Below are 12,450 nucleotides of genomic sequence, written 5' to 3'. Positions count from 1 at the left end.
GAAACGCCCCTCCCAGACTCCCACTCGGCGCGGAGCCGAATCCCGTACCGAAACTCGGAGCGCGGGGACGCCGTGCCCACGTACGGCGCACGTACAGGGAGCATTGCCCGGCGCACGTACAGGGAGCATTGCCCGGCGCACGCGCGCGGGGCACGTAACTCATCTTCGCCCCCCCGCCCCGCGCGGCGCGTACGCGGCAGGCGACAGGTGCGCGCGCACCTGCGCGGAGGGTCCGGAACTTCCATCCCTAGAGCGCGCACTGGGTGCTCCACGACCCACCTGGAGTGTGGCCAGTGGTTCTCGGGTCTCTTCTTTAGCCAGGATGGAGTTTGGCGAGAGATTTGCAGAACCGGGATTACCTTCCCAACTAGATCGGACCCGCCTAGCAAATGGCCTGTAGGTCTTAGTGATTAAGCCCTCTTTGAAGGGACGGGTTTGGGGGAAGGGGTTGCTTTGGGGGTTGTTTTTTATTACGTGTTTTTGGTGGACTCGCATAGTGGAAAAGACCGCGTCCAGTGGAGATCAATCCCGGGCACTGGTGTTTGTTAGCTGCCTTTTGACCTTGGTCAAGTTACGCACCTTCTCACAGCATCAATTGGTTAATGGAGAAAATGGAATTAGTATAAGAAGGTGAAAGCACCTAGCAAATCATCTAAATATCATAAATGTTGGATCTTCCCCCTCAATTCCTTAGGTGGTGACTTTTTCCATCCTGTCCTCTTCTCCCCGCCAACCCCAAAGGGCTACATTTAAATGGCTCTGTTCCAAGATGCTGATAGGAAAGTTAGAGAACACGAACTCAATTTATTGATAGAAATTCAATGTACTGTGGCCTGTTTACCTGAATTGAAACATATCCCATAGGCCATTTTTAAAAATTTCTCTTACTATAAGCAGAAAGGAAAAGAAGGCAACTTTGTGATTGACATAACCAAATTCTGTTACCTGCTTTGAAAAGACTCAATTCTCGTTATCTGCCCTGCAGAGACATACATAGAAGAATGTGGTTCATTTTTCTATACACTCTCTAGCCATTTTGCAACTGAATTTGAGAAATTTTGGCTATTCTGCAAATGTTCCCGTTACTATGGTATTTTCCTAAACTTCACCCCAAACACTCAGGTTAAAAACAACGTTTTTTATTTATCCCCAGCACTATCTACTCTATTTATACTTGTATCAGAGCACCCAGTACTACTTGACTGCCTCCCCTACAAAACTAAATGACAATAGACCTGTGTCATCCTATCAGGGTGTCTTGCACATTATTTGCCACGTTGTTGGCCCCTTAAAAAAATGTTAAATCAATAAATGTATAGATGAGTTCAAGGAAGTCAAAGTTTTATGATCGATTAGGAGAGTCAACTTCAGTCCCCTCAGAAGATACTTAATTTCATTTCGTAAACAAACAACGATTATCTTAGTCCATTCAGGCTGCTACAAGAGAATACTATAGACTAGATGGCTTATAAACAAATTTATTTCTGATAGTTCTGAAGGCTAGGAAGTCCAAGAGCAAGGCACCTGCAGACTCAGTGTCTGGTGAGAGCCTGCTTCCTGGTTCATAGACCTTGGTCTTCACATTGCATCCTCACCTGGTAGAAAGAGGAAGGGAGCTCTCTGGAGTCTTTTTTATATATATATATAAGTTCCTAGTCACCCCTCCAAAGGCCTCACTCTTGGTACCATCACCCTGGAGTTAGAATTCCAACATATGAATTGGTGGATGGGCGCAGGGACACAAACATTCAGTTTTATAGCAGTGACCAAACAGTCTCTCTTTGGGGATAAATCATGTTTTTTTGAGGGTAATGATTCTATTTTTTTCTTTTCCATTATAGTTTATTACAAGATGTTGAATATAGTTTCCTGTGCTATGCAGTAGGACCTTGTTGTTTATTTTATATATAGTAGTTTGTATCTGCTAATCCCAAACTCCTAATTTATCCCTCCCCCCCTCCCCCTTTGGGAACCATAAGTTTGTTTTCTATGTCTGCGAGTCTGTTTTTGTATTGTAAATAAGTTCATTTGTATCATATTTTAGATTCCACATGTAAGTGGTGTCATATACTATCTTTCTCTGACTTCCTTCATTTGCTACAAATGGCATTATTTCATTATTTTTTATGGCTGAGTAGTATTCCATTGTATATATCAATATATATACCACACCTTCTTTAGCCATTCATTTAGGCTGCTTCCATGTCTTGGCTATTGTAAATAGTGCTGCTATGAACATTGGGGTGCATGTGTCTTTTCAAATTAGTGTTTTCTCCCGATATATGCCCAGGAGTGGGATTACAGGATCATATGGTAGCTCTATTTTTAGTTTTTAAAGGAACCTCCAAACGGTTCTCCATAGTGGCTGCTCCAATTTATATTCCCACCAGCAGTGTAGGAGGGTTCCCTTTCCTCCACACCTTGAAAGCAATGATTCTTAAACTCAATGTAGTGAGATATGTCATTAGTTATCTGTTACTTGTAACAGTTAAAGGACTGAAAGTTGTAGATCATTTTGTTTTTAAATCTCTTACAATTACCCCACTAATGTTAATTCAATAATGTTGTGTCAAAATACAATAAAGGCAAGTAGTAGCGCTGAAAAAGTAGAATATTAATTAGAAAAAAATCGAAAATTAGTCTTGTTTCTTGGTCTCAGATAAAAGCTGCCCACTTCTGTAGTCATCAGCTTCTAAAGAATTCTTAACAATCCTCAGTTTGAAGTCTCCTGATAGAATAAATGCCCAGCAATCAGGAGAAAGTGGAACATGCTTTTAGCTGCAAACCATGGATCCAAGATCGTCACCTTGGAGTTTTACCACTATGTCCATTGTTAACAGCGCCTGATAAGGATCTGTCCATCAATGCCCAAGGGCAGTTTTATTCTGATGCCTTTTCCAGATGACCAATCTCCAGGTTTTAGATCAAGAAGGGTCTGTTTTAGGTAGGTATTTTGGAAATGCAGCTTGAAACTGCTAGTGATAATTCTGGAGGCATCATAAATTTCTTGTAGTACTTATTAACGTTGCTCTGTAATGGATAGAATCTAGGATTGGAAGTAAACTTTTCAAATGCAAGGGATGGTGGGAGATGGAGAATGGGGTTGGGGCATAGTTGTTAAATCTTGAGGAGATGCTCTGGGTTCCAGAGGGAGTGATCTTATCGCCATCAAGGCCAATGGCAATACGAAAGGCAATGAAAGTTCAGCTTTCTGAGAGCTTTGCTAATTTTAGTTTTAGGATTCGATTAATTTTCTTTAGTTTTCCTAAAGTTTGTAGAAGATAGGAAATGGAATTATAGCTCCCCAGCAAGGAAAAACCTCTGCCCATCCTGAAAATAAACAAACAACGATCTGAACATATTCTTAACTTACTGCTAGAAGAATTTGTGTAAAATCTGTTTGGCAGTGTTTAAAGGGGCCTCGAGGCTGTGGCTTCTGTCCATTTCCTATCTTTACAGTCATGCCCAGATTATGTCCTTGGCTGAAAGGATGCACATTGGAAACATCCTCAGTGATACCCTCACGATTACCCCAAGAATGTTGGTTCCATATTGTTGTCAATTTATCTCTGCTACTGTGTTTAATATCATGAAGCATCCTGGTTAAAGTTCACTTTTATTATTGCTTTGTCCTTAGATGATAGCAAAGCATCTAAAGATTTTTAATTTGTTGTCCATTTTATAAAGGTTACTGTAGAGGTCGGGGATTCTCTTTGTTTTCAAAGCATTCCAAGGTCATGGACTTATCCAATACAATTATTACATATATATGTAATGTTTACACATATACACACATATATATGTGTGCGTGTCTATGTATATATACATATGTTTATCTATACATATGCATATATACATACCCTTACCTTTTGTCAGTAGGTTAGGTAAGAGAAATTTGGCATTCAAACTGATTTGATTCTGGAAGCACCTTATATTTTAAGGATAAATTTGAGCAATCTTTAATTTTTCTTTTTATGCATGAATCATCAACAAACAAAATTAAATCAGAAACATCCAAGAGTTCTTAGAGGTGTGTGTGTATTATGGATAGTTTTCTAACAGAGGTAATTTCTATTGGGATTCCTTTTGGTAAAGAAAGGAGGGTGCCTGGGCTCGGTATTGCAGTAATGGATAGTGGTGTGTAAGGAAAACAGTATTTTATAGGAGGTTAGGCAGCTAGCTGAGAAGTGTGGAGTATTTTTTGTCAATAAAAGAGTCTGCGTGGCTTGGGGAATGATTAGGTTTAGTGGATACCCTGGAACACTAAACATGAAGTTTTCACGTTTTGCTATTATTTGTTACAGCTCTTATACAAGATGGATGCCCTTTGCTGCTGGATCTAATGAAAGACTGAAATAAGTAATAAACCTCTGAAGAGTCAGGATGCCTGACCAGTAGTAGTTCAGACTTTTCATGAACACAAACAAGAAAATTTCCGCATGGGGGTTTCTTCCTTTGTTGTTCTAAAGCAACTCTGTAGTGAGTAATCTTGTTCTTGTCAAAAGTAGCCTAAGTGGCGGGTGTAATTCCAAATTGTCCCTGGCGCAATTGTGCCAGTTGGAAAGTTAAGCGTATAAGTGGACATTATGGTGTGAAAACATGAGGGAAGCAGGTTTGGGGCAAGGAAGTGGCAGTTTTCAATTTCGAGGAACATATGAGAACAGCAATGTTCCCCAAAGATGTGCTTGTGCAACCCCACATCTCTGGAAGTTGGTCAAAGGCTCAGCATCACCAAACACAGGTTGGACAAACCTCTTTCTTCCAAGCAGATGGAATTAAAGGAATCAGGGACATAAAGACAAGACTAAGGAGGAAGTCTTTGTATAATTTTTAAATGGAGACTCGAGGCAAAGTTGGTTCAGAGGCACTGGTCTGAGTAGACCTTCTGTGCTCATCAGCCCCAGGACCAGCTCAGGATAGACTTAGGAAGTCTCTGCCTGTCCTATGCCCATAGATTTTCCTCTAATAGACCACTAAACAAGCAGACAGACCTCAGGGGGGAAAAAAAAATGTTAGGAGGCTAGAAAAAGATTTCACTAAGGAGCGGTTCAAATCTGATCAGACAACAGAAGGATCCCTTGAGACTTTATTCCGAGGAAAAGAAAATAAAACCCAACGTGAAGGATTTCAACAAAATGTTGAAGCTCAATTAAACATCATTTTACCTCCCCACTCCAGGCATGATGGCCTTAACCAGGAGAAGATGCAAGAGATTTCAGCTGTCCAGACCAGGAAGTTGCAGGTCCCATCTGCAGCTGTGAGGATCTGAACTCAATCTTGGTGGAAACTTCACTTCTGTCAATGACCTTCAAACAGCAAACACCGGAGCACACTGTGGGGAGAGGCAGTCCACCAAGCGCCCTGGGTGTCCCTGCCTGTTCTTACTGAGGGTGCCAGACTGCAAGGCTTGTCCATCTCTTGATTCTAAACAGTTGCTGTATGAAGTTGTAGAGGCAACTAAATGTCAAGGTAACCTCAGACTCCTGCTCAACCCCCAGGCAAGGGGGACTGGTTTAATGGCGTCTTGCTGTAACCTTTGCTATTGCTCAAAAAACGCTGGACCCTTAGCCCCAGGTTCTTTTACCGTAAAGGAACCCACTGAATATACTGGTGTCATCTGGCCCTCCACATCTCCCTGTTAAAATTGGGGCTTAGGAAACCAGTGCAAATACGGTGACACTCTAGCCACTGTTTTCAGTAATAAAGCCCTTCATCTCTGATCCAGGAATCTCATGTCTTTTGTCATCATCTATGAAACGGATACAAATTAACTTGTCAGCTTGAAAGTGCAATAAAATCTCAGACCCTTCCCAGTTCTTGACCAGGAGTTGGCAAAATTTTCTGTGAAGGGTCGAATAATAAATATTTTAGCACTTGTGGGACATACATGGTCTCTGTTACATATTCTTCTTCGTTTGTTTGTTTGATTTGAAACAATCCTTCAATTTACAAAAATCACTTGTAGCTTTCAGGCCACAGATGGGATTTGGTCTGAGTTTGCTGGCTGTTGTTCTTGATACATTTATTGGTCAAACAAAGTTGGGCTTATTGACTGTTTGCTATAAGGAAGACCATACATTATGTGTATCTGTGCAGTATCTCTGTAAGAGGGTGTTAGGATTATTATAGGCTTTGGGACTGATGTTAGGTAATTTGGGGAAACACTTAAGGATGTGGAGCTTTGCTCTTCTTTGGATCCTCTCAGGAAGCAAAGGTAAACTTATGACTGTGTATCTTAATTTTCTCCAAAACAGGGATTGACAAACTTTTTCTGTAAATGACTAGATGGAAAATATTTTAGGCTTTGCAGGTGAACTATGGTCTCTTTCACATATTGTTCTTTGTTTTTATTTTCTTTTATTTTTTTACTTTTAAAAAATGTTAAAAACCATTCTTTGCTCAAAGGCTGTATGAGAACAGTCAAGGTCCAGATGCAACCTTATCTCGAAGGTGAGAGCAATGAAGTGAGGCTGAAACTGTAACTAGCAAACTGTAATGACCCCAGTAGTGGTCATTTTAGGATGTGCGTTCAGATATGATTCCTGAGTGGTCTTGTTTTGTCTTGATCCATCATGGTCACAGAGTGATCTTATCTGAAGTCGGTGCCCTGTGAAATTATTTATATTTAACAGGAGAATATCATGGCCTCGCTGTTGGTATGGATGCAGATCCTGGATGTCAAAGACAGCTTTTCTCTTTGTCTGTGAGTGGACAGAGGGCTAGACTGACTTCTTTCACTACCATTGCCTTGACAGTGCCCACCTCAGGTACCCTGAGGTACCTGATTTTACACAAATCTAACAAACAGGTGAACAGGTCTTTGTTCTGTGCTTGGCCCTCATATCATAGTGGAAAGTTGGTGATATTGGAATTGGAGAGACTTGGGATCAAACTGCAATTCTGTCATCAATAAGTGTAGCCTTGGTCATGTTACTTGCCCTTCCTTTTTTCATTACTAGTTAGAGATAAAAATATTCCATTGTGGGCTCTGGTTTCAGACTACTTGGATTAAAAGCCCAATCTGTCAACTGTATAACTCTAGACAAGTTACTTAAACTTTTGGTGCTTTGGGTTCTTTATATGTAAAATGAAAGGTAAGAACATACCTGCTTCATAAGGTGGCTAAGAACAGTAGATGAAAAAACATGTAAAGTACAGATGATCCTTGAACAACACACGTTTGAACTGCATGCGTCCACTCATGTATGGATTTTTTTTTCAATAGTAAATACTACAGGGCTTCCCTGGTGGCGCAGTGGTTAAGAATCCTCCTGCCAATGCAAGGGACACGGGCTCAAGCCCTGGTCCGGGAAGATCCCACATGCCGCGGAGCAACTAAGCCCCCGCGCCACAACTACTGAAGCCCGTGTGCCTAGATCCCGTGCTCCGCAACAAGAGAAGCCACCGCAATGAAGAGCCCGTGCACCACAACGAAGAGTAGCCCCCGCTCACCGCAACTAGAGAAAGCCCGTACGCAGCAATGAAGACTCAACGCAGACAAAATAAATAATAAATAAATAAATTTATTTTTTTAAAAAATAGTAAATACTACAGTACTACACGATCTGAGGTTGGTTGGGTTCCCGGATGCAAAACCTTGGATACGGAGGAACCAAGTTTACAGAGAGCCAACTATGAATTACATGCGGGGATTTCTGGTTGTGAAGTGCCCCTAACCCCAGCATTGTTCAAGGGTCAACTGGAGTTCCCAAGTAAGCTGTTGTTTGCCAAATGAGTTTCTATATGTGAATCACTCAAATGCAGTATCTGATACATCAGTAAATGTGAGTTATTTTCCGCTCTTCAAAGTGCTGTTTGCCAACCTCCTTAGCACCCTGGAGAGTGTCAGGCATATTGATCTCTGTTACTCAGTGGAGGGTTGGAGGGAAGACAACGGTAGCCTTCTACAGGCTCCAGGCCCCTTCCTTCTAGCTCAGACCTGCAGCACTGCTGGGAAATTCTCTGTTTGCCTTCACCTTCCCCTTTACCTTCTTTCTTCTCTTTCCTTTCACCTCAGTTGTCCGGATCACCTGGTTCTGCTCCATCCACAACTTCATAGTCAATCTCTTTGTCAGTCACCTCTAATCTGATTTCTGCTACTACCACAACCATTCATGAGAATTTGTCCCTTGAAAGGTAACAATATCTTTCCTTTTGCAAATCAAAGAATCTATGTAAGTTCTCACTCCTTCACTAATGTCCTTTTTTGCTGCTATTGACTCTGCCCTCTCTTCAGAAAACTTTTTCCCTCCATAATTCTGCCTACATTGTCTTGTGTGGATTCCCAAAAAGGATAAAAGATACAATTCAAGGAAAAAGAAAAGGGTTACAAAAGCCTATGTTCTTTGCCTCTTGTTTGCAGGAAAGCTGAAGTCTCCCAGGCTTCCCAAGGTCACAAAGGAGAAGGCTCGAGCAGTTAATGTCCTAATGATTAGGACAACAGAGTCATAGATTCGGTGTCTGATGTACATTCTGAGTTGTTTTACAAGTACTATAACTCCCACCAGAGGACATGACATAAGCTGCTCCAACTTGAGCAGTACTGAATCTATGGCTAGCACAATTCCAAGAACTGGCCTCAGGAACATGGGATTAAAACTATTGCTCATAATAATCTGTATCTTTGTGGGCATCAAAATAATTGTAGCTTTCTCTGCCCATATATGTAAGCTGGCAACTTAAATTGTCAGCAAAGAGATGCTACAGACCAATGTTGACATCTTCCACTTGAGAAAATGGTGCCCTATGTCAGCATGAAGAAGTTACAGAAGATGGACCTTTGCCCCTAATCCCATAGAAATGCAATGATGTTTGACAGTGGGGAATTGAAAGCGGCTCTTCTGCCCCTTTCCTGTTTGCCCATTTCTGTTCCTCTCTAACCTTCAAAGAACCTAATTATAAGAATGAGATCACTAGGCAGTTTAACCTAACTCCTGACTTATGCTCTCCTGAAGCACACCATGCCTTGCCTAACCTGTCAATTCTTTTCCTGGATAAAAAGAAGTAAGAATGAAGAATTAAATAATTAAAGAATGATTAGCTCTCTCCCCACAAAGGCCTCCTAAGGAATCCTGCAGGCAGATCATGTGGGCAAGATAACGTCTGAAAAGAGAGTCAGCCAGTCTGCATGCAGAGGAGAATGATGCAGTACCCAACCTCCTGCCTTGATGATTCACTGAGATTCTTTCCCCCATTTTTCCCTTTAAAAACTGTCATGACTGAGCAGAATCTTCGGAGTTGGTCTCTGGACACGAGTCCACCTTCTCCCCAGATTTCTGGCTTTTCTAATTAAAGCACCTTTCCTTTCTACTGACACTTGCCTCTAAGATTATTGACTTTTGAGCAGCGAGCAGCTGAACCTGAGTTCAGTAACAATACAAGTTCAGCCTCCTCTTAAGGAAAGAAATAGGACAGGGCAAAGCAATAGTGACCTCTATGGAGATAGAGAGAAAAGACAAAATTTCAGAATGCAAAGGTTAGGAAACATCTATCACAAAATGCTGTTTGTTCAACACCAGATGGCAATCAGAGGTATTAATTTGTCCAGTGCAAGGCTTATAGACTACCCAAGATCTTTTTTTTTTTTCAGTTGAGGTATGGCTGATTTACAATATTATGAAAGTTTCAGGTGTACAATGTAGTGATTCACAATTTTTAATGTTATACTCCATTTATAGTTACTATAAAATATTAGTTATATTCCCTGTGTTGTACAACATATCCTTATAGCTTATCTATTTATACATAGTAGTTTGTACCTCTTATCCTCAACCCCTATCTTGCCCCTCCCAGCTTCCCTCTCCCCACTGGTAACCACAACTTTGGTCCTCTATATCTGTGAGGCCACCCAAGATTTTAAAAAACAATTTGCTCACACTTCAAAAGAAAATATTTTTGTTCTTGTCATTCCCAGTCTATTGACCCAGAGACTTAAGAACACACATATTAGGGATTTAGAAATGATATAGAAGTTAAGAAGTGCTTGACAAAAAATAAAAGCTAAATAAATATTTTCATTAGAGCCCACTGGATGCTAATTCTTCAGCAAACTGAAGTGGTAGAGGTACCACATTCTTTAACAAAAGTTTCCCTAATCCATGATATAACTTTCATTTCCTTCATAAGTATGTCCAGGGCATACTTGGTTAAGGAATTCCAAGTCTTCCATATAGCTATAAAATACTCCCTATCTGGTTTTCTTTCCCCTGTTCTCTGGGCTCAGAGCATTTAAATATCTTTCAGTTTGACACTTAAAAATTCTGAATAAATCTTGACATAATTCTTTCCCATCTTACTATGCTGGTGGATATTCTAATCTACCTATCCAAGGTATTTTCTTATTCATTTCATTCTTGAATTAGGAACCTGAACTATATGCCTTCTGAGTATAAGAACTTAAATAACATTTGACATCCCCATTCATTATGGCTTATCCCTGGGTTCTTCCAAAAAGATCACATAGGTCCTTGTGGTATCAAAAATATATATATATATTTGGCTTTTGTCCCCGGTTTGGTTCCTGGCACAGAGCCCCTAAAACTCTTGGAATTTCCTGAGTGATTGAAGGGTTTTTGTTATTCATAACAAGTCCCTTCCCCTCATAACTGAGTTTATGTTAATGAATTTATTCTTGATGTCCCATATTTAGCTTCAAGGGAGGGGCTCGCTGGGCTTAAAAGTTGGATTTTCAATGCCCCCTGCCCCTCCCCCCAAACACACATCTCAATGGAAGGGACAAGTTTGAGTCCCACCAAGTCAGTGATCCAATCAGCCATGCCCATGCAATGGAACTTTGATACCAACTCCGGAATGACAAGATTTCGGGGAGCTTCCGGGCTGGTAAACAGGTTGATTTGCTGGAAGGGTGGTGCTCCTGGCGAGAGTGTTGGACTTCTGCACCCAACCTTCCCCCAGCCGCTCCCCAGGCATCGCTTCTATTGACCTGTTCCTGGTTTGTATCCTTCATAATAAAACTCTTTTTTGTAAGTACAGTGCTTTCCTGCATTTCGTTTGTTTGTTTAGTCAATTATTGAACTTGAGGTGAGGTCGTAGTAACACCCAAATTTGAAGCTGGCCAGGCAGAAGTGTGGGCAGCCTGGACACCCCCTTTTGGCTGGTGTCTGAAGTGGAAGCAGTCTTGTAGGACTGAGCCCTTGACGTTTGAGGTCTGTGCCACCTCCGCGTAGTTAGCGCCAGAATTAAATTGAAATGTAGGACACCCAGTTGATGTCAGAGCATTGGAAAACTGGGTGTTGTTTGAAAAAGCAGAGAGTCCTTATCAAGCTTTCCTGTGAAATAATAATGTGTTGTACTTTTTGTTACTTGTTGAATGAGAAACTCTATAATGCCCAAAAGCTTACAATGAATCTCAGTCATGGTTTTAAACTAATGTGGTTTTAATTTAGAGTTGCAGTCTATTTGGGAGAAAAACACAAGGGGGAGACATTGTTCAGGCTACGACAATGCACGGGCACACATAAGTTTGTTTTTACCTTTTCAAATGGGAGTACTTAACAGTGATGTCAAAGTAAAAATATGACACATCTTTGTGAACCATGAACTATACACCGTTTACAACTTTACAGCGTTCAAAAATTTGTTGAAAAGGTAGAGTGTTATCTCCTATGGGGCAGGAACCTCGTCTCTATCGTGTGTCCAGAACAGAGGCTGACCGAATAAAGGATGAAGTAATACAGGAAAACAAATCCAGAAAATGACTATAATGCAAAATTCACAGGATTTTAACAAAATACACAAGACTTCAGTGAAATATCAGGCTTTCTCTAGGCTGTGTTAGGTGTGGTAGGTTGAAAACCGGTCCTTCCCCCCAAAATGTGGAGGTCAAATCCCTGCAACCTGTGAATGTTACCTTATTTGGAAAACTGAATCTGCAGATGTAATTTCGTGAAGGACCTAGAGATGAAATCATCCTGGATTTTTCAGCTGGGCCCTAAACCTAATCACAAGTGTCCTTATCAGAGAAGGAGACGTGAAGAAGGAGCCAGAGACTGAAGAGATGTGGCCATAGCCAAGGAACACCTGGAGCACCAGAAGGTGGAAGAGGAAGGACATGAATTCCCCTTTATAGTTGCCTCTAGAAGGAACACAGTGCTGCCAGATTTTGGACTTTTAGCCTCCAGAACTGTGAGAGAATAGATTTCTGTCCTTTAAGTCTGTGGGAATTTGCTACAACAGCCCTAAGACAACGAATACAATAGCTGATCCTCCAGGGCTCACAATCACGCTCTTTTTAAAGTTTCTTTGGAGGAAGCATTTTCCAAGGTTCCTAGATGTCTAAGGTCCACAGGTTGGACCCACTCTGGAGGACCTCCTGAAGGGCCTTTCAAGTAGAAGATCTCATCGTTTACTGATCTGAGCGACTTGCAACGCTAGGAAGCGGAAAACCCTGCTCTTGATGTCAAACACACTGTGTGAGCTTTAACTGACAAT

This window comes from Balaenoptera acutorostrata, chromosome 1, assembly GCF_949987535.1.
Source record: "Balaenoptera acutorostrata chromosome 1, mBalAcu1.1, whole genome shotgun sequence".
NCBI lineage: Eukaryota > Metazoa > Chordata > Mammalia > Artiodactyla > Balaenopteridae > Balaenoptera > Balaenoptera acutorostrata.
This window is presented reverse-complemented; position numbering follows the sequence as displayed.